At 41.4% G+C, this 25,635-nt stretch overlaps 1 long non-coding RNA gene across 1 annotated transcript; it reads left to right on the top strand.

Annotated features, from left to right (window-relative positions):
- Positions 1 to 334: 334 nt before the first annotated feature.
- Positions 335 to 13,731, top strand: LOC121094325. Its single transcript, XR_005829809.1, has 4 exons — positions 335 to 499; positions 6,641 to 6,757; positions 12,292 to 12,403; positions 13,462 to 13,731. It is a non-coding gene; the product is annotated as an uncharacterized LOC121094325 (long non-coding RNA).
- The last annotated feature ends 11,904 nt before the right edge of the window (positions 13,732 to 25,635 follow it).

The following is a 25,635-nucleotide window of genomic DNA, read 5'->3' as shown; positions in this document are numbered from 1 at the left end:
TTTCTGTGAAAGAATCACCCTTATTTCCAATTATCCAAAGCAGTGGCTGCTGAGGTATTGATGCTTCTAAGCCACAGACATCAGAAATTAGTTACTAAGGCAAATTACCTTGCTGTGCTTCCATTTTCAAATGTAATTCCACTGAAGGGGACACTTGATTTTCTCATTAAGTCCTTTTTTCAAAGGGCAAATCAACATGGAGAACTTTTTTGGACATGCAGTTTGGTTGCACAGTGCAGTTTTATGGGGGAGGAATTAAAGAACTCCAAATATTGTGATGCTGTCTGAGACCACTATTTGACCTCTCTTAACAGGTCTTCTGCAAGGATCTTGGCTTAGCAAGACCAGCTGATGGACCCTGTCAAGTGCAGATTTTTTTGGCTCCAGTAATGAGCACAGGATCAGTATGGAGAAGTGCTGTGATTACAAGCAGGATTTGTGGATGAAATCCAGAGCTCCTGCCTGGCAGACTGTTTCTGCTGCTTCTAGAACATTTCAGGTGGGAAATCAGTGAAGTATCTGTAAGTAGAGCCCCATTACTTTGTTCAGCCTTATTCTTGTACCTCTAGCTTCCTGAATTAGGTGCCTAATTGTCTGTAAAATGTGTTAGGAAAAAATGAGAGTTACAACTGAGCACCCTTAGTGGGCAACTGCCATATACTGGTAAAGATACTGAGCAGACAAGTGTGGATGCAGTGGTACCTGCCAGCCGCTCAGGTGTCTATGTGTGGCTAAGAAGGGCCCACACTCAGCATGTGCAGCTCCGTGAAGGGAATTGTCTGAACTCATTCTCTTCTCATAAGTGAAATGCAGTGAATAATGGAGAGCTCTTCTCAGCCCGTACCTTTATCCAGGAATGCAAAGTCACCCAGGCTCAGAGTCAACATCTCACCCTGCCTGCTCTAATTATAGCCCTGCTGTTGGTGAGAGCAGGAAGGAAAGGGACAGCTTGGGTGAGGTGCCCAAAATGGGAGTCCTTCTCTGAGATAGTCCCCTAAACCCTGAAGGATGCCTGGGCAGGAATGCGCTGGTTCTGTTGATCCTTTTCAGCAGCTCACATGTCCTGCACCCTGCACCAGCATTTAGAGAAGCTGTAGAACTTAATTTCTGAAGACTCTGAACAAACAGGAATGAGAAATCTCTGGGTTAGGCAGCAACTCGGAGATGTCTTGGAGGACCTGGGTACTTACATTTCTCTCTGTATCTAGCCTCAGGTCATGCACTTTGTTCAACAACTGTTCTCAAATGTAATAACTTCACCAGTGTAATGAGATAGTGTCCCTGGTGCTGTGTGTATATATTGCTTGAATGTACATGAACATAAAGTGCACCTGCACTTCCTCATTGCACTTACCCAGACAAATGACATCCTCACACTTGCAAACTATTCAGAGCTACCCAGATGGCTACTTTGCTCACAGTTACCATGCCTGTTACCTGCATGTGCAGGGTTTGTGTATGTGGTTGGAATACTATTCTTCCAGAAGTGGCTCACAAAGTAACGAAGACCTAAAATCCCATTGGCATTTATGGAGAAAAAAATACTAGTCATCCAGGGTCTCCATAATGGCAGCTCCATGGATTTGTTCATCCCATCCTAAAATGAACCAGTAGCACTTCCTCTCAGAAGACTTCATGTATGGGTTTAGTACAGTTTGAATGGGAAACACTAATAATAATAATAATAATAATAATGCTGACAAAATAAGAAGGATTTTGGGTCAATCTCAAGCCAGGCAATTATTCAATATCCCTTTCTCAGGCACTTTCCTTAATTTACTTTCCTATTTTCTATTTAATATCAGACATTTTCTTTCAGTGCCTTACATAGTCCATCCATAAATATGGATTGGCTATTACATATTGAAATAATATCACAGTAAAAAAGGATTGCATGTTAAGAGCAGCCATTTCCTTATTTTGAATCAATTATTTGTCTATTAAAGTTTGCCTTAGAACTTTGGTGTAATATATGACTTTAAAAAATGACTGCTTTCCATTTTTTTGACCCTGCTTCTTCAATAGTACTTTTGAACCTTTTCAAGTTTTGAAATATTTCCACTTCAACTTCTACTTCATGATTAAGAGAAAATCAATTTTGCTTGTAATCCAAGCACATCTTCATTTTCTTTTTTAAAAAATCTTGTCTTAAAAAGAAACAGTGATATCACAATCTTCATGAGGCCAGGGCAAAATCCCTGTATTTGCCAGATGAGGTGATAGCTTTCTAGAAAAAAGTTGAAGGCATCATAGAAGTTACAAAAACCCACAATACATCAGTGATGAATTCTGAAATCTATCATTGGCATCTCTGGGTATCTCCATTAGCCAGGTTAGTTGTACATGTATGTAGCTAACCTTATACACACAACCAGTCCTTCCTTCTGAATGTTGGGATATCCCTAAGGTGAAGGACTCAGGAGGGAGGAAAAAGGGAGGAAAGTTGGGCCTGTGCAAAACATGCAGGGTGGGAGGTGTGAGACTAGTGTCTATGAACAAACTGCCTATAGTATGTGTATGTTATGTTTAATATCTAAGACATCTCCAATAATACCTTGTCAAAGATGAGATAGTGTGCAGTTCCTGGTATGATAAAGTAGCTACACTGTGCACCTGAGAAAATCCCTCAAAGGATGTTGCCTTACTTTCAGTTCTCTGAACTCTTCAGAGATTTTAAATTAAAGAGGAGTTTTCCCAATGGATGGTGACAGAATAAAGCACAGATTTGTGCATCTCTCTGGTGTATATTCCCACAGAGAACTGCACTCTGGGGATAAGATGCCAGAGAGTCACTGTTCTATGTTTAGTTTCTTATGCCCTTTCACCAAGGATCTGCTACTGGTCACTGTCACATAGCAAATAGCAGGTAAAAGAAGTTTTGGTTTGCTAAAGCTTGTATGAGTTTAGGTTCTACCTCCATGTAAATAAAGACTCCTATATTAATATATATTTTTAAAGCACTTTTTACTTTAATATTAACAACATAAATAAAACCAATACAGTTAAATATGCAGGAAGGATTACATAAAGTAACTGTTAAATTCTGGAAGCTTTTTTCATACATCTAGTAAGAGAAAGTGAAATTTATTTCAAAGTATTTCAAAAGCAAAGTTATTTGAAAGTTTTAAAGAAATAGGATACATCAGGACTGATAAAAAGCCTCTAAGTAACCATATTCTGGGACTTCAAGTCAATCCTTTTCAGCAAATATCCCAAATTCTTACACTAATAATGATTAGAATTCAAAACTAATGCTATCCATTGAAATCAAAGGGGAAAAATGGGAGATACCACTCTTTTTATTTATTTATTTATGTTGTTTTTTTAAAATTATTTATTTCTTTTTTGCCAGCTGGACTTACGTGTTGCAATGTACTGGCAAAGGTAATGAAATAAATTCCCTTGCGTTTCTACTGCCAGGCCCTGCCTCTGACTGAGCAATCTGTCCAGAAAGGATTTAGGGCTAGTGAGATTCAGTGGACCTCTTGGTATGTGGCAAAGGATTGGACAATATAAGATTCAGATAACAGAGAAAACATTTTAATTGAATCCAGCTATAACCCCATCAAAATCACCATTCCTTCCTGGTCTGAACCAGAAGGCCAATTGCTGCTGGTTTGCAGTTTCCTCTGGGAATGCGCTCTATAGAGATTCCCGACTCATTGCTTTGGTTGGCTTCTTCCACGGGAAAAGTCATCTATTCGTGTCACTGCTCTGAATGCTGCAGGAAACTGGAAGAAAAGAAATATTATTTTACTGTCATGTTTTCTGCTTCTGGCCAGCAGCTCTAGCTCTGCATTGTTCCAGCTGTTTTCTAAACCTGGGTCAGACCTGGGTCAGACCATTTGTGTTCAGTTGAAGTCTGAATCAAATCAGGTCCATATCAGGTCCATCCATCAAGTGAACATGATCTAGTAGCTAACAAGGAGCTGCAGGTAGAGTAAGATTTGAGAAAAATTACCTCCTTCAGTCACCATGTCTCCTTTCCCCATCTCTGAGCACTTGATTTTGGCTATGACATGATGATGAAGTACAGGACTGGAGCACTAAAGACTCTTTGACAATCAAAATCAGGTGACATAGCATCTCTAGCCAGGAAATCCCATCCTAAACCTTTTCTCCTGGACAGAAGGAAGCAGGCTGAGATTAGACTGCAACAATCACAGAAATGTTGAGATGATGAACAGGCCCTTTCTAACCTTTAGAGGGTTGGATTTTTGCACATTGCTATGACATGGCAAAGTATTACCCTAGTTCTTTTGAGAGGCGAAGGTCAGCAGCTTTGGTGGTGAATCAGAGATGGAGCAGAACTCTGGACCTACACTGGTAGCTTATTAGTGAGGTCACGCTGCCTACATTGCAAATGCGAGAGCAGGGGTTTGTGCTTGTCATCGCACAGTGCATCCCCATTGCAGCTGTGTGGAGCAGGGAAGGGCACGCTGGCTGCCTGGGGGGGTCCTAGGAATTCGGGGCCATTTGGTTTTGCAGTGGTCTGCAGTCATTGTGCGAGCTTCCCTCTAGACTCTGTGGGAACCTACAGGAAGAGAGCTTGCTTGCTAGGCCAGAATAATTTCAGTTCCCTGCACTCTGTTTGGTCCTGGTGGAAAAGAAAGCCTGAGTTAGCAAGAGAAAAGTGATGACAAAAAAGACATCCATTATAAAAGCACTTTTGCTGGAGCTCCTGTCATTGTGTTAATCATGGATTACACCACTTTTGGAGAAGAGTATTGGCTAGATTTTCTTTAAAACCAGGGTAGAAGACCTTCAGGGTCAAAAGCATTTACAATTGTACATTTCTAATCTTTTTTCTTCCGTTCTTGTTAGTTTAGGAGAACATAAAAAGATTTTTGTTTAAATGTAGTTAACAAAGAAATCCAAGTCACCTCAGGTTGGAATTTGAAAGCTTGGATTCAGCTCAGATGAACTTTTAAAAATCCATTCATAATGCCCTAAAGCATTATGTATCAGGAATGTTTTTAGGTTTTTTTCCACAGTCCTTCCAAGAATGTTAGCATCCTTTTTCTTTAAACTGGTGGTCTGTTTTCTCCTTGATATATCTTTTCACTTAGAATTCTAAATCTAACGATTTTTTCTCATGCTGACAAAGAGAATAAAAGGTCTGTTTCCTTTAACATTTTTAAATCTCAAGCAAACCCGAAAACTGCAAGAAGCCACTTTAAAAGAGTTATATTAAATAAATGCTGCAGCAAGATTGGGTCCTTTTCCCTAAAGAAAAGCAAAATGAAATAAAAAAACCCTCTTCAAATAACCACTGAATTTCCCCAGGTGGAGATGAAACACTGACTGATATCTCCAAGGCTATTTGTATTAGTCAAAGTGTTGAGCCCTAAGAACCCAAACATCTCAGTGTTTGGAGATAAAATGTGGGGGCTTAATTTTACCTTGTGTCCAACCAACAGTATTATAAGTTACCCAGCATGCTAACAGCTGCCTATTCAAGCAAGATGCATAGCAATGGGAAAAAAACCTCTCATGCCACTGACTGGTTCCTCCTGTTCCCAGGTAGCCATGTACTGTGCATACACCAGCTTCTCACACCCCGTCAAAACATTTCCCCGTGCAGCCTAACAAACGTATGTTCCTTGCTATACAAATCCCAACCCACAAAAAATGTGAATGACTTCCTTGTGATGTTCTTCCTTTATACCTGCAAGTAGCTCCTTCCAATAGTTCCTTGGTTTTGTTTTTGCCATTGCAACAGTTGCGAACAGAAACGCTAGCGTGAAGGTTTATAGCAGCTTGCATTATACCATCTTGCATTTTCTTCTACACAGATACAACTTTCCCAAACTTTCCATTATGAAAACAAATTTTCCCAGGCTTGATTATATTCAAAAGCAAAATAATTTGGAAAGTTTGAGTAAGTTTCATAAATGGCTTTTAAATGAGGCGAGAATGAGAAGCATAGGAAACTTGGTAAGGTCACAGGACGTGATCCTGCTCCCACAGACAGCAACAACTATGTTCCCAAAGTCCTCCCAGAGGATCTAGAACCAGTGACCAGGACTGTTGTTCTGCATTCCTTGTTCAGAGAGAGCTGCCAATGAATCTTGGTGTAACACTAGTGTAAAGTACAAATCCCAAACCCAACATGGCAACATGAGCCTGTACAGACCACGAGGTTCTGGGTGAACTGCTTAACTAAGCATGTGATCCATTAGTCCAGTGTTTTCTAGTTTGTTCTCGCTCAGCAAAACACTACCTAGAAAACTTGCCTGATTAGCATGGGTGGGAGAAAGCAGAACATCCACCAACGTGTTGTTTTGCATCTTCCCATAACTTTGCTTTTTCCTGAGACACTTTCATTTAAAAAAGAAAAAAAACCACCAAAACCCAAACAACTAAAAAAATCCCTTGTTCCCTGTGAAGGGATCAGCACTCTCTCAGATTTGGTGCTGTAACTAGACTCTGCTAGTGATCAAGGAGATAAACTTGTCTTTGTCTATATCTGTGTTATGGCAAAAGTCTGTCGCAAAGTTAGCTTTGTGTTCTATGTAGGAACCCTCCGGTATCAATACTATGTATGTGGTCAATGGCAGAAAGAATTTGCAAGTTTAACATGTCACTTTTGCTAATGCGGTTGTAACCTCTGTTTTTCTGCACCATTCTTTTTCTCCAGGAGATAGTTGCTTCTGCCACACTGTGCACTGTATTTCACAACAGGATCATCCAGCAGAACCAGGGAAGATCACCATTGGACCAAGACTGCAAAGGCGTCATTATATATCTGTGCAAGGTATGTAACTAAGTATCCGAGATACAGTTCAAGCAAGCAAGTATGCCTGATAAGGATTTTGAATGCCTAACTTTTCAGATTTGTGAAAATCCTTATTTACGAATATGAGAAGTGTGTTGCATCCTAAAGTGACTACAAGTTATCCTAGAATCCAGAATCATGGCAGGAGAGTAGAATAAGGGCAATGTCAGACTCCGGTGTTAAGAGGAATTGCTCTAAATTCCCTAAAGGTAGCTAATTCAGGAGCTACTAGTTAAGACTAACAGGGACAATACAGGTAGAGAGTGAAAGGACCGCATGAAAATCTCTGCCTTTTGATCCACTTTGTTTGAAAGGATGCTGCAATCTGCAATGCAGCTAGCAGTTTACTGCCCCTGAGCAATGGTAACTGCTATATCGACTTCCAGGTTCCTCATTGCTTGGATCAGGGTGTTGCAAAAGAAAATGCTTCAATCTTGTCACAGCGTCTTCAGTGTATACGGCAGGGTGAATCCAGGATGTCTTAGTATTTAGCATATATAATGTTTATATCTGCTGCCTCTGCTCCTTCTTTTAGTTTAGTAATTCAAACATCATGAGGAAACCATTCTTGCTTAAAAATCACGTAGAGTTTGTACTGTAAGCAAGATGTGTGTCATACTCCAGTATCTTTTTCTCTATGCAAACATTTTGAGCAATATAAAGAGATGCTGGCAGGCCTCGAAGAAGGATTCAGGACGCAAGCTAAACAGCCTGAGTTGTTACAGTTCAGCAAACAACATCTCTTTTGTCTGGTAGATCCTACAGTTTCTTGATAATTTCTGGACATAGAGCAGTATTATCTCACAGCTGGGTGCCTTGCTATAGGAGCCATCAACAGAGAGGATTGAGTCCATGGACTCCAGCTGGGATATCATGTGCCCTGCTAGAGGGAGCTGAAACAGATACATGTCTAGCTGCTACCAGAAATTACATTATACATGATGATCATCGAACTACATGATCTTCCTGGATGTTCCTGAGTTCTTTCTCCTGACAAAAGATAAGATCAAGAAGAGAACTGATGATGTCTGTCTTGAGTCTTGTAATGTAAGAAATTAAGTGATGACTCTTGGGAATGATAAGAAAAAAAAAATTAGTCACGGAAAAAAGGCAAGAAAAAGTTAGATAAGAAAAAAAGCACAGACTTCTTGTGCTGTTGTGATTAAGGACATTGGTCTGATAGAGAAATCTGTGTAGGCTTAGCAGAAGCCAGTGGAGAACAGCTTCCAGGAGATGTCTGCTCTTCCACCCTTCCCTGGAGCATAAATGTGTCACTGGTTCATGTCAACTAAGGTTTGCAAACACCTGTCAATCATTTAATACCACATGATTCCCCTTGACAGTCAGGATTTTTCCTCTGGTAGATCAGCTCAATTCCTAAGGCTGCAATTGTACATAACAGTATAACCTATATTTCTTCAGTTTTCATCATGGCTAATAGTTTCCCCTGCTTTCCATCCTGAAGCCTCATTTGTAGTAGATGAATGCAATTAAGCTGCTGCATGTAGTTGGCAGGTGAAAGGATCCTGGTGCACAGACTGTGTTTCAACTTGTAAAGAGATTAGCAGTCCTTCAAAATGAAAGGCACTAATGAACCAAAACCAACTAATATTCCTTCAGAATAATATAGCACCTTCAGTCTTGCTTTTCCCTTGCAGCTTTTTCCTTTAAGTGACTTAAAAAGCAACTTCTGAGGATGTTTTTAGCCCTGCAAGTTGCTTATAGGAAGTACATTTCTGAAGGAGTTAATGAGGTTCTCAGCCTGTCTGCCAGTCTTCTCTTCCACCCCATCTTCTCAAGAATAACATAGTTCAGATTAGTGTCTTCCTTCATTATCCTCCCTGGGAGCTGGGACCAGCCATCCCTCCTCTAAGCAGAATGGGTAATGAAATAATTATTCAGTTACATTATCTAAGTTGGAGTCCAACATGCAGATGATAAGGACGTAGAAAGCAGAGTATGTTTGTGTTCATGTGTGTGTGTATGTGTGCGCGTGTGTGTGCAGATTGCAAAAGGATGGGCAAATGCTTCCTTGGGTCACAGGCTGCATTTAGCCAGCCTCTGAGGGTTAGAGCAGCCTTCCCTTATGCCAGTCACTGAGAGCTGACAATCTGAGCTGTGCTGGGATTTCCAACACTCAGCTGTGTTGGCCACAAAGATGACAACTCCCCTCTGTCTTCGTGTGATTGCCCTTAACCTGGTGGAGGTTATGCAGCAGACTCGTGTTCATGCTCCAGCAGGCTGTCAAGCACAACCACCAAACTGACGTACTGAACTTCTCTGTTGGATATGCCCAAAGCACATGCATTCTTCATGAATTTTTGCTGTCACCAGCAGTCATTGAGAGCATCCGAATGACCCTGATACTGTTCTCATTTTAGAAAACCTTACATACCTTCCTGGAGATAAATCTAGTTGATTCCAATTTTGATCATGGGACATGAGAATGGGTAGGAAAGATGACCTTTCTTGTTAGTTAGTCAGTAAATACAGTGTCTATAGGAATTGGCAATACTCCCTCTAAAAAGAATTTAAATGAAAAAGAATCAAATCCTTGCCATCTCCAAGGATGTGATATTAAGGAGGTAGGTGCCCTCTGTAGATAAGTCTTTGGAGTTACACTGGTTTGGGAACTGTTCTGCTGAGGCGGTCCTTGCTGGTGTGCAATTAAATACCTGGGGGAGGGAGACTCATGCCACTGCTTTCTTCTGCTACCTTTATCTTCCACCTTTGCCTTATTCAATGAACAATGTAGCATAGTACCTAGAAGCTGAATGTACCTCCTTTCAGTGGCATCATGCATGCAGGAATTTCTGTGCTTTCTGTTTTCTACTCTGTCCTTAGTTCCACATGGTGTATTGTGAGAACTGGAAAAGGATCTCGTAATGCTTCTAATCCCACTAAAGCAACTTCTTCTCTTAATGGTGGTTTAGATTTCTGTTTTGGTTTGCATTCAGGGAGACCAACCACATTGTGCTTTGGGAACCAGACCTTGAGCTTTTGAGAGCTGTCTCTGCCTAAGAAAGCACCATGGCAGTGTTTGCAAATCTGTGTTTTCTCAGGCTTCAGGAAATGATGTGTCAGAACGGACCTTTTAAAACTAGCTCTAATTCACCTTCTAAAATAAGGTCTGACCTGTGGTTTTAATGAGGGGAACAAGGGAACTCTTCTTTGTCAAGATACTACTTCAAATGAGCAATCATTTGGAGGGGTAATTGCCTCAGAGCCAATCTCTTTTCCTTTGATATCATTTTATACCACAGTGGCACCTTTTATTGCCTTGGCATGGCTTTCAGTTTGCACATGGAGAAGTGTAAGGATCCATGTCAGACATGCTAACATGACTCTACAGATCAGGTCCACAATGCTTCTATTCCAGATATTTCATTGGAGCTGATTGCCTAAGTAGTTGTGGGTCTATAGACCTAAGGAAGATTTCAGCTGTTGTTAACTTCAGCCTCCACATTCTCACTTTCTTTTGTTAATTCAAGTGAGCGGTTCACATAAATGTTTAATATCCTATTTCAGACCCAGTGAACCAGGGTCATGTCAGCCTCTTGTAATGATTTACTACTGAATGGTGACTGTGTTATTGTTCTGTAAGCCAAGACTTTTTTTTCCCTCCCCTTCCCCTGCACTCAGAAATGAGGTTCTGAAATCTGCCAGAACTGCATGTGGCTAAGAGTCAAACTGGATTTAAGACCCAAATTTTGCTTGTGAGCAAGATACCTCAAAAAATTCTGTCAAACCAAAGGTGACCTTCGTGCCTCACGCAAGAGAGTTCAGGTCTGCTCCAAACCCCACGGGTTTCACTGGCTGCGAGATACAGAAAACCACACTGTTGGTATCCCAGCCCACTGCCAGATCCCTGTGCTTCCTGATGCCAGCCTTGCTGCCGCCTGGAGTCCCTGCTGCTCTCCCTTCCTTCAAAAGGGGACTCCTGCTGGGCTGCTGATGTTGTTAGCTCACCAAAATCACAGAGCTGATTCTCGGTTGCATGAGGGCTGCTGCTGGGAGGCTGCCTTCTGCTAGTGCAGTGCCACAGATTATGTTGCAAGGTTTCCGTATTAATGGAATAGCATGAGGCTAAGCAGCAGGAGCTGCTGACTGAGAACCTTCCAAGACACCAGCACTTTTACTTGTTTATTCTTCACCTGCTTTTATTGTAAGATCACCGAGAACATTTTCACTGGTTCTGAGGGCCTCAGCTTTGCCTTTTTTTTTTTTATAAGGAGGACTTGATACCTCCTGCTGCCTCCTTTGCCTCATATTGTGGTCGCATCACAGGGGGACAAGCCATCCTCTTCAGGCACCTTTTTCACTGTCTGTGCAGGTAAACAGTAAAATCTGCTCTTTTTGTGTGTGCATGCTTATAGCCAATGTAAATGTCTTCACTGAGTATTTGAGAGTTATACCTGTGCAAAGGAACTGGGCCTTCTCCTCACTGGGATTTCTGGCTGATTAAGCATTTCCTGTAGCAATCGGTAGTAATAGCTGTCTTCTGAGGAAATATGGACTTCTATCGATAATGTTTTATTTGTAGAGTTTGCTGCTTAACTGACTTCAGCTCTGGGGTCAGACTGAACTGTTCTGTTCAGCCAAGCAAGAGAAGCTGGTCAGACTTCTATCAGAATAAGCTATCAGAATATAAACTCTGTTGGCTGCTACCTTGCATGAAGCCAAAATTGGTGTAAAACAAAGAGAATGATGGAAATTAGAAGCTGTTCCTCCTTCCTGAGATGTGGTGTCTGCTTGCATAGTTGTGTTTATGCAAGTGCGACATGTAGTTGTAAGAGGGTTCAAAGGCTGATACCTTTCTAGACACTCCAGGTTTCAGCACTTCAGCACCATGAGACTGAACTGCCCTTCAAACTTCTGTCTTCAGATGTGAACCTGGGGTGAGACCCTGATCTATCTCTACTTTTGGAGTCACTAAATTCAAAGCCAAGATCCATAAACTGCTCAAGCACTTGCTATTCAGGGGGAGGAATTATTCACATTGATGTAATTTGAGGTCAACTGCAATTTGGAGTGGAGACTATAGCTGAGGAGAGAATGAAGATACAGGGCATTTCATAAAAGGAAAAGACAATGTCCAGTTACAAGCAGTGGGTTGGACTCAGTGGTGAAGACCTTGCTTATGCAGCAAGTGTCAGGCAGAATTCTACATTTGATTCTTCTGTCTTGATCTAATGATCAGATGGAAAAGAGCTGCAGTAATCAGCAGGTGTGCTTCCTGGGAAGCACACCCGTAATGTTCTTACAGGATAACTTCTAGAGCAAGTACCAGACCTCCGAAACAGCCCAGAGAAAAAGCCTCTCAGATTCAAGCAATTTAAATTCAATGAATGTGATTTAACTTGCAGTTAGTGCCCTAGGAAGTAATGAAAGAGGTAATTAAAGACTGGACAACTACCTTAAGTAAAACATTATTCATTAGAGTAAAAGCATTTTAGATAAACTGTTTTCAGGCTGTGAAAGCCAGCTCCACATCTTTCTGTGCATCGCTACAGCTGCCGGGTTCTAGAGGAGCAAATGAGACATCTTTCTGAAGATCTCATCACAATCAGCTTGTCCCAGATGCCTGAGAAGGAGGAGACTTACATTAGAACGTGGAAAAATCCGGTAAGTGGTACAATTTTCCTGCACTTACTCCTCTCCAACAACATTACTCCCTGATTGGAAGTTGCAGTATTCCCGACCTTGCTCACCTAGGCTCCTGTGACATCCCCAAAGACCTGGCCTGAAGTTTCATCTGGTAGAACAGTGGCAAAAAAGGGTTGTTCAGAGAAGAGAGCTCTTCCCTGAACAAGGTGGATTCCCCTGAGTAAAAGAGCTGTGGAGTGTTGGGAGGACACAGTGAGGGTGGAGAGGGGTCATTCAGGGACAGTGTTTGACAGTGGAGTCTGAGTAGCACCTTTCTTTTGAGAAAGCAATAAATATTATTGATGTCAAGAAGAGTAAATCCCAGCCACATAATGGACAGATTATGTTGTCCAATGGGAACAACAGAGCAGGCAGCAAATCGCTTCTCTGAACTGCAGTGGAACAACATTTACTAAACAGTCAAGGAACTAGGTACTTTATAACTTCCTAAAAGCAATTTCTAAGAAAAAACCCCAACATTTAGAAATACTAAAAGCCACTTAAATTAAATTTACCAGTGTGAACACAACTAGCAACATAACATCTGTGCATGCATCCGTGCTCCCACCCACTCACCACTGTAGTATTATGAAAAACTATAGGGAGTGTGGGTTTGAGCACATATGTCCTTGCTTACCTTTGCCCTGGAACAACGCTTTTCTAGTCCGAGTTGAGGTGAGCAGTACCAGCTCCATTCATAGTGTTCAGTTTTGACCCTTATGGCTAATTTTACACTGCAATAAAACCAGTGCTACCGTCTGCCTGTTTTGCCATCCTATAGCATGTGCTAACAAAGAACAGTGACTTGGCGCTACACAAAGAATTATTTCTGTCCTTAGCATGTGCCTTCTTTTTACCTGAACATGAAGCCTAAGGGACCCAGGAAACCTCCCAAGAAGCAACCGTCACCCTAGACCTTTGTCAACTTATCTATATAACCATGAACTACAACAGTGCTATCAGCCTCCATGTCAATTTTTTTCTTTGATCTTCCATTCTCACTAGCTGTCACTAAATCGTACCATTTTAACTTGCAGATACTGATTCTTAGTTAAGAAAAAACAGTCTGACAATGGAAATGTCACATCCTGGATGTCCCAGTGAACCACATGAAAGAAAATACTTGCTGCATTATCCTGTGGAATGTGAGAAGAATTAAGCATTGTTTCCTTGCTGACAAGATGCCTTAAAAAGCTATTTTGTTGTGCCATCGATTCTGTACACCAGTCAATGTGAATGGGACTGCCAATATGTGCAAGAAATACTGGGACAACACAAGCTTTCCAGGGAGGAATTGGTATTACTCTCTTTTGTAGCATTTGTAGGATGGTATTGTTGCAGGTTCTTACAGTTCAGAACTTTCTGGGTGAGCATGGTCCTTTCTCACTCCTTTGACCTGAGGTTGATTGCAAGAGTGACTATGTTTTGTGAAGGAGTGGCTTGTCAACCACCATACCATGCCTTTAAGAACACTGAGAGGCATCAGGAGAAATCAGGAAATAGATCAGGTTTTCAGCATTGTAACTGTGAGACTGCTTCCCCTCTGCAAATCAGTGCAACAGTGCAGTGAAAACACAATTAATATCCTCTAGCAATTCCCCAGGAGCATCTTTTCCATGAAGGTTATAGGCAATAAAATTATGGCTCAATTGTTTTGAAATGTTAATAATGAAATCTGTAAACTTTCCCAATCCTTTTGCTATTATTGCTGACTGATTCCATCACTGGAATTTTATTAAGAAGATTTTAAAGTAGGTCAAACATCAGCAAGGAATAATTCAGGTAGAGTTGATCTTGACTTAAGGAAGAAAGAAGGACCAGATAACATCTTGAGATCCCTTCCATACCAGTTTTTCTTCAAAAACATACTGAAAATCTGTTTTCTCACATCAGCAGTGATTAACATTCATTTTTCATGGGTGGAAATGAGTACACCTGCTTCTTGCAATAGGGAAGTCAGTCTCTGTTGCATTCAGATCAGGTCCATTTTTAGCTTCTAGGGATCCAGATATTTAAACACCTGGAAAATGTCTGACTTTGATGTAATGTGTGCTGCGTTGCAGATCTTTAATGAGAAAATCTCCTATTTGATGTATTCGGGCTCTAAAAACTAATTGATGACTAAGCTTAAAACATACACTAAAATATTCTTCCTTAGCTCAATGTTATTTTCATTCTGCCCATTTAAATTCTTTCCTCTTACACCTTTCTTAGCATTTAAATTGCAGTACACCTTGGATGACTAAGAAGGAAATACTTTTGCAGAAGAGTAAATCATTTCCTTGGTGTAAAATAATTTTTCTTTTCTTGAGCAACTACAAACCTAGCAAAAAACCAGAGAAGATATTTGGTATTTCTTCTCATATTCTCTCTGACAAGATGATCTTTTCAATTTACTTTTATTAAGATTTAACATAAACAGAAAATAAAAATATGAAACAGTATACAAATTTTTCATACTCTGTTAATCACTTCCAAACGGACCTTAAGTATTTTTCAGAACGTCTCTATTTATGAACAGTAGGAAAAATCAGTATACAGAACACTACCAAACATTGGTAATAACTCAGAACATGCCAACTAGCTTTAGTTTTTGTTTTTCTCTGTGTGGTACTTCTGCATTTGCACGGTCTTGGTATTGCCATCTTGGACCTTCATGTAGAAAAAAGTCATAATCCAGCCAAGTCTGAGTAAATGGTGTGACCTAGAGTTGCTCAAAGCACTCATGTAGCATAAGAATTAATTTTCAAATTCATTAGAAACTATTTTTGTAAATGGAATTAGTGTCATGAAGACAAACTTAGGTTTTTCAGAAGGGAATTGGATAACAGGAATGGGTTTCCCAAGAACAGGTTAATTGAGGTAGGGTGTGTTCACGGAACTCTGCTGTTGAGTGTGGAGGCTGGTGCAACTGTATAGGGACATAAGAACTTCTGCCCTCAGGTCTAAGATGCAAGAAGATGTTAGTAAGCACAGGTGGCTGAAACCACTGTTTGGGGTTATGCTCCAAGGATAAGCTGGGTAACTGTGTTCTGGACTTGTATCATCCCCTCTCACCTGTAGGTACGAGAGTTTTGGAGAACTCCATCATTTGCAGACTGTAGTTGCCCTTCAGTGGTCACTATCTACACGTATAAGGAGTTGTGTGCATTGCCAGACAGCACCCCAGGACAAGTGGGGACATGGGTAGATTAAGGAACCGCAAAGGGAGAAGCATTTGGATCCTTCAGGGGACTCCTGATTTGCTGCTATAAATGCGAGCTGATGTTCCCTCTTCTACATGGACATCTTTACCTTGCATGAAGCATAGAGGTATGGATAGATAAAATACTTTTCACTCATTTTTTAAAGCCTGAAGGCACTAAGTATCATAAGCCATAAAGTGCATCAGGATCCATTTGATATATTCTTAACAGAAGTAAGTTGCAATGGTGCCTTTTACAACAGATTCGTTCATAGATCACAGAAGAAAGAATGGTTTACCTTCTGTGGAGCATATGGGATTTTGTCATGTACACCTGGTAGCAACAAATACTCCTTTGGGCTGTTGCCACATGACATGTTAGATGGAATTCAAGGGCTGAATGACTGAGATTATTAACTACCCTTTTGTTTTCTTCATGGCCATTGTACTGAACAATTACCCTGAACAAAACCTGCCAAAGATAAGGAGAAACTTACCTTTTCTTTTCAAGCTTCCCCTGTTCTTGCCTTTCTCTTACAAGGCTATATTGTAGAGCAACGGTATGTCTAATTAAAACAAAAGAGAAGTGCTTTGCCTTTGTAGCTGGACACCCACTTCAGACAGTCAAAGAAATCTTTTGTTTATCTTGATGTTAAACCGTTAAACTGGGTTGTTGTGGAAAAAAAAAATTACTTGCCTTGAGCATCTTGATTTACGATCAGATCCTTACCCTACTTACGAAATTTATTGAGTGAGACAGAATTTACTGGGGGGACACTGTGTATGAGGGAGGTCTTGCACAGGGAATGAGAGCGTTGCCTGACATTTTATGAAAATGTAGATACTGAGCTATCAGCATGCCTGAGTAATTAACACTTGTTTATGTTCTGTTTATTTCAGCCTTGTTTTAACACCCCAGAACTGATTCTAATAAAATCCCTTTGCGAGTTCTTTTTCCTTCCACACACTTAACTCATGATTGCAAAAATCATTACCACTTTTGATTATAATCTTTAATTAGCAGGAAAATATGTGTTGAATTATTTAGTTAGCGTTCATTTTCATCATCATATTTTGACAGCTTTTTGCATTAATAAATCTTTTGTAGACACAAAGACCCTGGATAGCTTTGGATGGAGTTAAGGACTTCTGTTAAACACTTTGCCTTCCAAGGACCTTCAAGCACGATGTGCTACCCAGGATTTTTCACTCCCAGGTGAGGTTCTTGATCACTAGCCTATTTTGCTTGCTTTATAGCTTAATAAATCTTTAAGAGCTTTCCTTCTCAGTGGAACTAGTTCAAAATGAGATAACATCTCTGCACAGCCTGTCATGTGAGAGTGGATGTGTGGCTTGAGGCCAAATTCATCACTTATCTGCTGCATGGCCTTCTGGCTTGGTTCTGGAGCTGCTCAGTTGCTTTTCCACAGACAAAAACTGTGAATATATCTTGTTCTTTACGATGTTTTCAAAGGAGCCTTTACCTGCCTTTTAGATGTGCCTCAGGGCGTCTATGCTTAACCTAGCGTCCCTTGTGTCTTAAATCTACATTTTTGGTGAGCGAGGAAAATGGCTCAAAGTCTTCTCAGGAGGGCTCCAACGTCCCTGCCAAGGCCTTTGGGTCTGTAGACAGCAGAAGTTAAAGGTGTTGTACGGGTTAATCCAGTTTATATAAAGCAAAGACTGCATCCTGCAATGAGCTTCAGATGTGAGGCTACCTGGCTCCCTGTACAAAACCCCCTTAGAGCCAGTGGGTGTCCCTGCCTGTGGGATTCACTGCCAAGTTGTAATGTAAGAAAAAAGCCTCTTTGGCTGGACCCATTCTTGTTATTTAAGACACAAGGCAGTCGCTGTTTGTTCAGCTCCAAGGTCGCTCTCTGAGTCCGCACGTAAGGCAGAGTTCAGCTGCCACTGAACTGATCTCTGAAGTTCTCTGCCGATGTTTGAGTCTTATCAAGATTTTAAGCTGTAGATAGGATGCTGAGGTTTAGGTTTTTTCTGATTATTGTTTTGCTGTGATTTTCTATCCAATTTGATGAAATTATACTGTTTAAAATCACAAGCATTGTGGGTAGGTATTTCTGAGTGCAAGTGATTTATCGACTTTAATGAGTAAATAAGTACCTAACCGCTGTGGCAAGACATGCCCCCCAAATCTTTAAATAATAACAATGAATACAGCCACAATGGAGCTCTCAGACTCAAGCAATTGCCTCATGTGCTGTTGTTCCCATACAACAAAGAATTTAAACTGTTTTAAATGCTTCCTGTCATCACTGGTGGTGGTAAAGTAATTTTGCATGGTTCATTTGCTGCAGTATTTAATTTTCTTTAGAGCTTCTGGAAGGAGTGATTGTTATCAGAAGAATGACTATAACAAGACTGTGTTATTACATATGTAGTTTCCATCAGGAATTTCTCAATCCAAAACAAACTAGAATCAATGCAGCGGAGGAGTATTGGCCATGGAATAGCAGAATTTGGTCAAAGCAGGGTGGTGCTGACTAGTCATCTGGAAACTGGTGAGCTTCAACAGTTGTATGAGTTATGTAAAAGTATGCTACTACTAATGAAATCTGATTGTGAACTTGAACAACCCTCATAACTTAGAAATCTGGGACCTTTTCATAGATTTTGTTTTAAAAAAATACTAGCAATGAGAAATGGGGATTTCCTCTGCAAAGTTTCCTTTTGACAGTTCCTGACCAACCCAAAACCAAACATCCCCCAAACAAAAAACTTTTACAGAAAGTAAGCTAAAATGAAATTCTGACACTCTGCTTCTAAGTAAGGGTATTCACTCAGGGTTGTATTACAATTCAACAAATTCACTTAAAATATTTATTCAGATTGGTGCTTCTGGCAGTCCCTATATTGCAATGTCATCAACTGAATGCAAAAATGTGGGCATTAACAGAAAAAATAGCATGTAGATAGAGATTTCCAGGGTGTTATGGTCTTGTTTTAAACAGTATAGCTCTTTCCTGTACAATTTGAATAACAGTTAATATTCCTAGAGCCATATCACTTTTTGAGGCATCCTTGAATACAAGATGCTGTATCTCAAGGACTTATCTCCACTCCAGACTTGCATCCTGGCAAATTAATCTTTTCAATTGCTTTTTCTTGTCACTTTCCTATGCTGATCTTTTCACTAAATGAGTTGTTTATACATATCACCCTTCATTTAGCTTTAAGTAGATGTTTAAACTGTGGTATTACTTCTTTTTTAAGGGATTGCAAGTCTGGCATCTCTGTAGGGGTGGAAAGGATTAAAATAGTATTCTTGACACCAGAAATGATTAATGGAAGGCTCTTGTGAGTGCACTTGTGTGTTCACAGTGTGGGTATCATTATGTTTACTGACTGTTAACAAAGCATCAGAAATGCAGAAACCATGAGCATCCTTAGTGCTTTTATCAAATTTCTAGTGTCTGTTGCCCTCTGTGAGCCCAGAAATACCAGCCAGGACTCTAGGGAGCGAAGGAAAAATCCAATAAGAGCACAGATTTCAGGGACAAGTGGAGTGCTTTGTTTGAAAAAGCAAAAAAAAAGTAAGCATAAAAAAGCACTGTTCCTGAGCCTGAACCTGCCTCCTGAGCAGCAGTTAAGTACTTTGGCTGATGAGCAGATGAGCAGTAGGAAAGCAGTTATCATGGCATCAACCCTGAGCAGCATGGGAACCAGAGGACCTTCATCTAGAGGAGCTAAGAGCAAAGAGGTAAGAAGAGCTTTTGCTTGGTTCCTTGGGTGGTGCAACCCTGGGCCTCATCAGCTCTATGTGTAAGAGGTCTGAGGGGGAGAGGTTGCATTTCTGAGTACGCTTCTGAACAGCATTTCTGCTACTGCTCTGAAGCTGACCCTGACTAGCTGTACACTAATCCAGACTGATGTGTTATCACTGCCCAGTGTCTCCTCAGCTTGCAAGGAAAATGGGATCCTTATAACATGACCTCCCTGTTTCCCTCCCCTCCTTGCAAACCACATCCCTCCAAAAGTCCTAGTGCTGCTGCTGGGGGTTCTTGGTGTGAGCTCTTTGTTCGTGGCCCTGCCCTGTAGCTCCCCAAAGGAGCTTTGTACTATTCTAACAAGGAAGGTGATCACCCTCCCATGCTTGGGACAGCTGGAGTTGGGAGGGGTTCAGAAGGGAGAGGGTGGAGATCCCATCCCTGGAGACAACCCCAGAAGCTGGCAGCCACCTTGCTCCTGCTCTGTGCTCCTGGAGAGCGTGGAAAGCCCCTTACCCTTCTGCCTGGGCTGATGTATTAGCTCCCTTCTTCTGTTGTAACCGGCATGTTCCTGGGGACACAGGAGGACTTTCCCACTGCTTGTGATAGGATGCTCTTGGCCACTGTGTGCATGGAAAAGGAGCTGGTGAGGGAGAGGGAAAGAAGTCAAGTTTAATGTCAAGTCAATGAAAAGCAGGGCAGGAAAAATGAGATTGGAGAAGGGAGATAAAAAGTGATCTCCTGGGTCATGGAGTACACTACTGAGATAAACAAAGTAAAAAATCAATTAATTAAAGAGAAAGTAATGAAAAGCAAGTTAATGAAAGATTAATTGATTGATAAGTAATTACATAATCTATAACTCCTATAATTAGATCCATTGATTAATTAGAAATAAGATCTATTTATCGAAATGCAATCAGATTTTAAGTCTGGTTGGTGAGTTTGCTGTCACTGATTATTCCCCCCCTCCTTTTGCAATCCTTTCTAATTTTCAGCCTAAATTAATTTGTGGCCACATTTAGCCAGTTTGTTCTTGTTCCCCTTTAGAGAGAAGCATATGTTTAGCTTGACTTGTTATGATGGCTCTGTCAGCTGTACTTTGTGGACTCCAAATGCAGAGGTGTAAGAGGTTACCATACCCATCTGCCTGTCCCTTCTTTCCTGGGATGCTTATGCCAGCAGTCAGGATAAAACCAGCAACTCAGCACAGAGAAGGATGGGCTGACAACATGTTACCTTTTGTCAGGGAGTTCAGTACTGCCTTATATGGCCTCAGCCTGTTTTGTCAGTGGCAAATTAACCCTGGACTGTTTTAATTTGTGCAATCTACTTGTATGATAAAATGGAAAGAGTTTTTCTACCCTATGGGAGAGACCAGCTGCCAGCCCTACAACCTGGCTTTCCTAGTTCTTTATGTGACATGCACAAGTTGCATCTCTTGGTACTTTAGAGAGGTGGCAATCTGTAGAAGAAGCAGGTGGTGGCTGCTGTGATTGTGGCCAATATCTTGGTAGGCATTTCCCATCCTTGAAAGACTGCCCTAAACCACTTTGCAGCATCTGACCTGACATCCTGTGAGTAGCAAGATCTCATTTATTCAGCTGGCATGTGAGGCTCTGAGCCTGTCCACTGGCATTTACAAGATATTTCATGGTGACAGTAATTATTATAATCATTCCCTTCAGTAGCACACTTGAAGCCTACTCTTTCCATTGACATAGTTGATTTAACTGCAGAATAAGTCACATGTTAACAGCTGGACTAAAAAGCCACCCACAGACGTTGCTTAATTAGGAGCCTGAGTAAGTCCACCTGCTGTTGGTACATTTAGTCCTCCTAGAGGAGGCAGGTGTGTAATCTAGGAAATTTTCCAGTTCAGCCTTTAGAGACATGAATCATTAATATTTAGTGCAAAGAAACAACGTCCTTTTTACCCATGAGGGGGGAAAATAAAAAGATGACAAACAGAAAAAAATGGGCTAGGACATTTGGGAGAGAGCTCACAGGCAGGAAGCAGCCAGTTTTTCTTCTAGCTACTGGTTTTCACCACCAGAAACAACACAGCAGTCTCTCCCAGTACTCTGAGATATTCTTCCATGTGTTATCTAGAACATTCACGCTGTCTGCAAGCCAGGGTCAGAGGTGTCAGGCTGTGAATCAGCTGAAATAGTTAGGCACTTCTGCTACTGACAGCTCTGGGAAGTGTGCTGCTCTAGTTTTCTTTGAGGGAAACAGGCTTATGAACTCACTGTGGTCTGTATGGCTCTGAGGAGTGGTGGCACTTATGGCCAGTCCCTGGTTGCCCCCATTGTCCCCTGCTTGCCTTCCTATCACACCCAGTGGACAGTCCCAGCTTTGCCTGCCATGAGGGTTGCAGGAACACAGCGCTCAGCGTAGGTGAAGATGGTGGGGAATGGGGATCATCCTTACTAAGCAGTGCAAAACAGAAAGAGGTCCACTGGCCCCTTTTCAGAAAAGAAGAGGCTTCTATGACAAAGCTCATAAAAGCCATTCATACACAGAGCCTGCCCTGTGTATTCCCATAACCCTGACACGGTTCTGAAAACGGCTAAATAAATAATAGCCTGAGAAAAAAACCAAAAGCTACTTTTTTTTTTCCTCTTCTGCTTTTTTTCCTCATTGTTTTTCTGGACCTTTCCCAAAATTGGTGTATTTTGTAAAGGTAGAGTGGCTAAACCCTCAATCAAGCTGCCAACCCCCTTGCTGCAGGCAATGGGGACATAGGGAGAGTCCCAGAATGGCCATCCCAAACCTTGGCTTTGAGGACTTTTAGCCAAAAGCCATTACCTTTTTGGTGGTACTGGAACACCACCCAGATTGTGTGATCTTGGTGAACTGGTTTCTTTTGCCTATGCAAACTGGCGTTTTCTCCTCTACATGTAGCAGCACTGTGCTGCTGTAAATTGCCGCTGTGTGTGGCTCAAAACCATTACTTCAGTTCTCTTGCCTGGTATTTTGTTTGTACTTCAAAAAACTTCATTTAAGGAAAGAAACAGAAAGAAAAGCGCATTTCAGTTTTGATCACTGTGATTTACTAGAGCGATGACAGGCTGCGGAGCTGCTGTCTGGTTTCTACAAGGTGTGTAAAATACAGGTAGTTACAGGGCAACATAAAGAGTGACTTCTGAACTGTCAGCAGCACCATGACTAGCAAATGTGCTGCAGCCTCATCTGGGGAAATGGCACTTTTTCTAGGGTTTACAACACAGCTGGCAACAACTCTAAAAAATTTTCTCCTTTTGCCCACAGCACTTAGTTATGGAGCCACAAGTCTCTCTTGGAGTTAAACAAGAGCAGAGTTAACTATACATCTTCATGTGATTGTTGAATCCTTCTCAAGGATGCTGTGTTCTAGTTTCTTATCTATTTTTCCTGGAGTGAATATCCTTCTCCTGGAAAAACTAAAACCAAAAATCTCTTGTTGTTACATTTTTAAAGCCAAAATGAATACCCTCTTGGGAAAAACACTTGACTCTGCGGATGAGGAATGGGTTGTTTTCATTTCCCTCAGTTTGGCCAACTGTTTTGGGAGATTTGTTCAATGACTTGTGACTTTTCTTTGTCAAACAAGTGGGAGGCTGTTAACTCCAGCCCTTAGCCAATTTGGGTTGCTGGGAAATATCTAAGGACATCACTGGCTTGGGGAAAGGTGCAGAGTTCTCATTGACCGAGTGTTCACGAGGAGCAATTAGACTTTTTTACTGTGATAGAGAAGATGAACCTTTGGATGAGACTCACAGTCCTGAGGGACTATAAAATATATCAGCCAGTGCAGACCTAGGTGGGTTCAACTGCTATGGGTGTTGCAAATGAAGCAGCTTTTATTCAGTGCCTTGAAGTCCTCAGACTGAAGGTGTGCCATTCTAAAGAAGGGCAGATGAAGAGTGACATAGATAAAAGCTTTTTTTTTTTCTAAAAAAACCCCTGTACTGACAGATGGTGGTGTACCAGAAGAAATGACCAATTTGCTATTCAGTTGTTGAATGTCCACTCCAACAATCTGAACTTACAGTGAGTCAAGTTTCTTTTTCAAATACACAAATTGCTCTTAATCAGGAGATTCTATGGTAATAAACAGTTCCCCTTTAACTGGCTTTGGCACAGGTAAAATCAAACCTATTTTATCAGAATTAACCCTCAGGACAACAGATTATAAAATAATTCTGTATGAAATTCTTATACCTTTTCAACTGGGAAACATTTTAATCTGTATTTTCCTGACACTGTCTTCTAAACAGTTTGTCCTCAGCACAACACATGAATTCTACATGCCATGTTTCATTAGCAAATTAACAAAGACATGAAAAAAAACTGCATTAACATATCATTAAAAATGCAAAAGCATCGAACACTTAATTACAGCTCAAGATGTTCCAAAAGACTCAGTAGGTGAAATGGTTGAAAAGCCACAGTTTCTAGGACCATCTGACTGTCTAAATCACACCTCATTTTCTGGGATCTGTTGCTATCAGTAGTGGGGAAATCAGAGGTAGATGAAATGAGCAATCCACTGTTGGCACTGATGTACAGGAGAGTGATTCAGAGCAGACACTAATGTTTTATCTGGCAGATGCAGTTCATGAAGTCACTTACCTTGAGGTGCAGGATGAGTGAGTGTGTGGTTGGTCTCCTCTTGACATTAGAAACAGACTTGCTCAAGCTAGCCAAGTCATTTGCAAAGCTGCTCAACAGGCTGTTCATATGTTTGCAAGGCAAGGTCTGATCACGACTGCTTTAGCTTTGCTGCTCAACAAGGCAGAGGGCCACCATCTCTTCACAATTTCCCTTGGAGTGCCTGTTCCACAGCAGTTTCCTTTCAAGGACAGGACTGCTAGTGTGGCAACCATACGTTGTACCTCAGATGTGCCTCAAAGCATGTGCTGGATGGGAGGGATCACTTCCACGCATGAGGAGGAAGATGCTGTGCAGGACCTGTTCCAGGTTGCAGATGATGAGTTTTCCAGTGGGTGTAGTTTAACATCCTCATATGGACTAAGAAGATCAAATCCCACCACACTTCAGACTCAAATGCATGACTGAGCCTGTGGTTTAGTGAGTTACTGCCTTTAGCAGATCTGTGGTAGGAAATTTCCACAGCAAATATGAAGTCAAATATATAATTTTAAACCTCTTCCCTTGATACTGTGATTTTCTCCTTACTTTTTACATCCTTAGAAGCTAGAATGGTTAATTATTATGGCTCAGGTGTTGGGCATTCATTTATTGAACCGAGGAACCTTGATGCTGGATCCCACAAAGGCACCCACAGGAATTTCCCAGGAATTTTCCAACTTGTTTTGTCCTAAGAAGGTAAGATGATTAACTATTATGACACAGGTGCCGGGCAGTAATTTATTAAAATGAGTAACCTCCATGTTGGATCCCACAGAGATATGTAAGAATTTTCCAGGGGCCTGCTGTACCTCAGGGAGTCACGATGGCTGCAAAAACTCCTCCTGCGTCCCATAGGAATGAGCTTGTTGAGGGAACTCAGAGGAAAGCAGAAGTCTTTGCTTTCACTATAAATAACCTTAGAGCAAAGGAGGAGGTGTCACTCCTGAAGATATGCAAGGGAGATGGGACCTTCAGTGGAATTTCCTTAAGAGGATTTAGGAAAAGGATGTAGGGTGAGTAAGAGTCTCACATTCTTGCATTTTAACACTGCAAATGGGAGTGGTGTGCTCATATTCCTGGGAGAAGCTGTTGCCTGTTTTGGGAAAAGGATGTCTGTCAGGGGCTTGCTGCTGACTTGATGTGGGGTTGGAACGGGAGGGAGGGAGGATGTTGCAGCAAGTCTTTCTGTTTGGATGGAGGAAGCCAAACAGCAGTGCTTGAGTGTGTGCGTTCCCATGCTGGCAGAATCTAGGAGAAGGTGGAGGGGGTGACAAGTTGTTCACTGTGCCCTCTTTGCGTAGGACATTTCTGTTTTGGCTGAGGTGTTTTTTGGATGTGTGGAGACACAGCTACAGGGGGTGGTCCTACCTTGCCCAGAAGCAGTAAGAGCCTGGAATTGGGTTTTCTGGTACACCCCTCCTCTGCTTAGTTCTGTCACAGGAACTGGTCTAAATCTGTCCCTTGGCTCCAAATGAGTGACAGCCCTCCAGGAGACTGAGAAGGGTGGGTAGGGGCTGCCAAAGGAGCCTCTGTTCTGTAGTCCTTTGTCTTTTTGCCCTGTGAGCATTTTTTGCAGCATTTTCTTCATTACCTCAGAAGCTTTCAAGTCTTGAAAACAATTTTGTCATTTTTCTAACTTTAAGAAGCTGGGTCTTGATTGC

This window comes from Falco naumanni, chromosome 9, assembly GCF_017639655.2.
Source record: "Falco naumanni isolate bFalNau1 chromosome 9, bFalNau1.pat, whole genome shotgun sequence".
Classification (NCBI taxonomy): Eukaryota; Metazoa; Chordata; class Aves; order Falconiformes; family Falconidae; genus Falco; species Falco naumanni.
The sequence above is the reverse complement of the archived record's forward strand: the minus strand, read 5'-3'. Positions and strand labels throughout refer to the sequence as shown.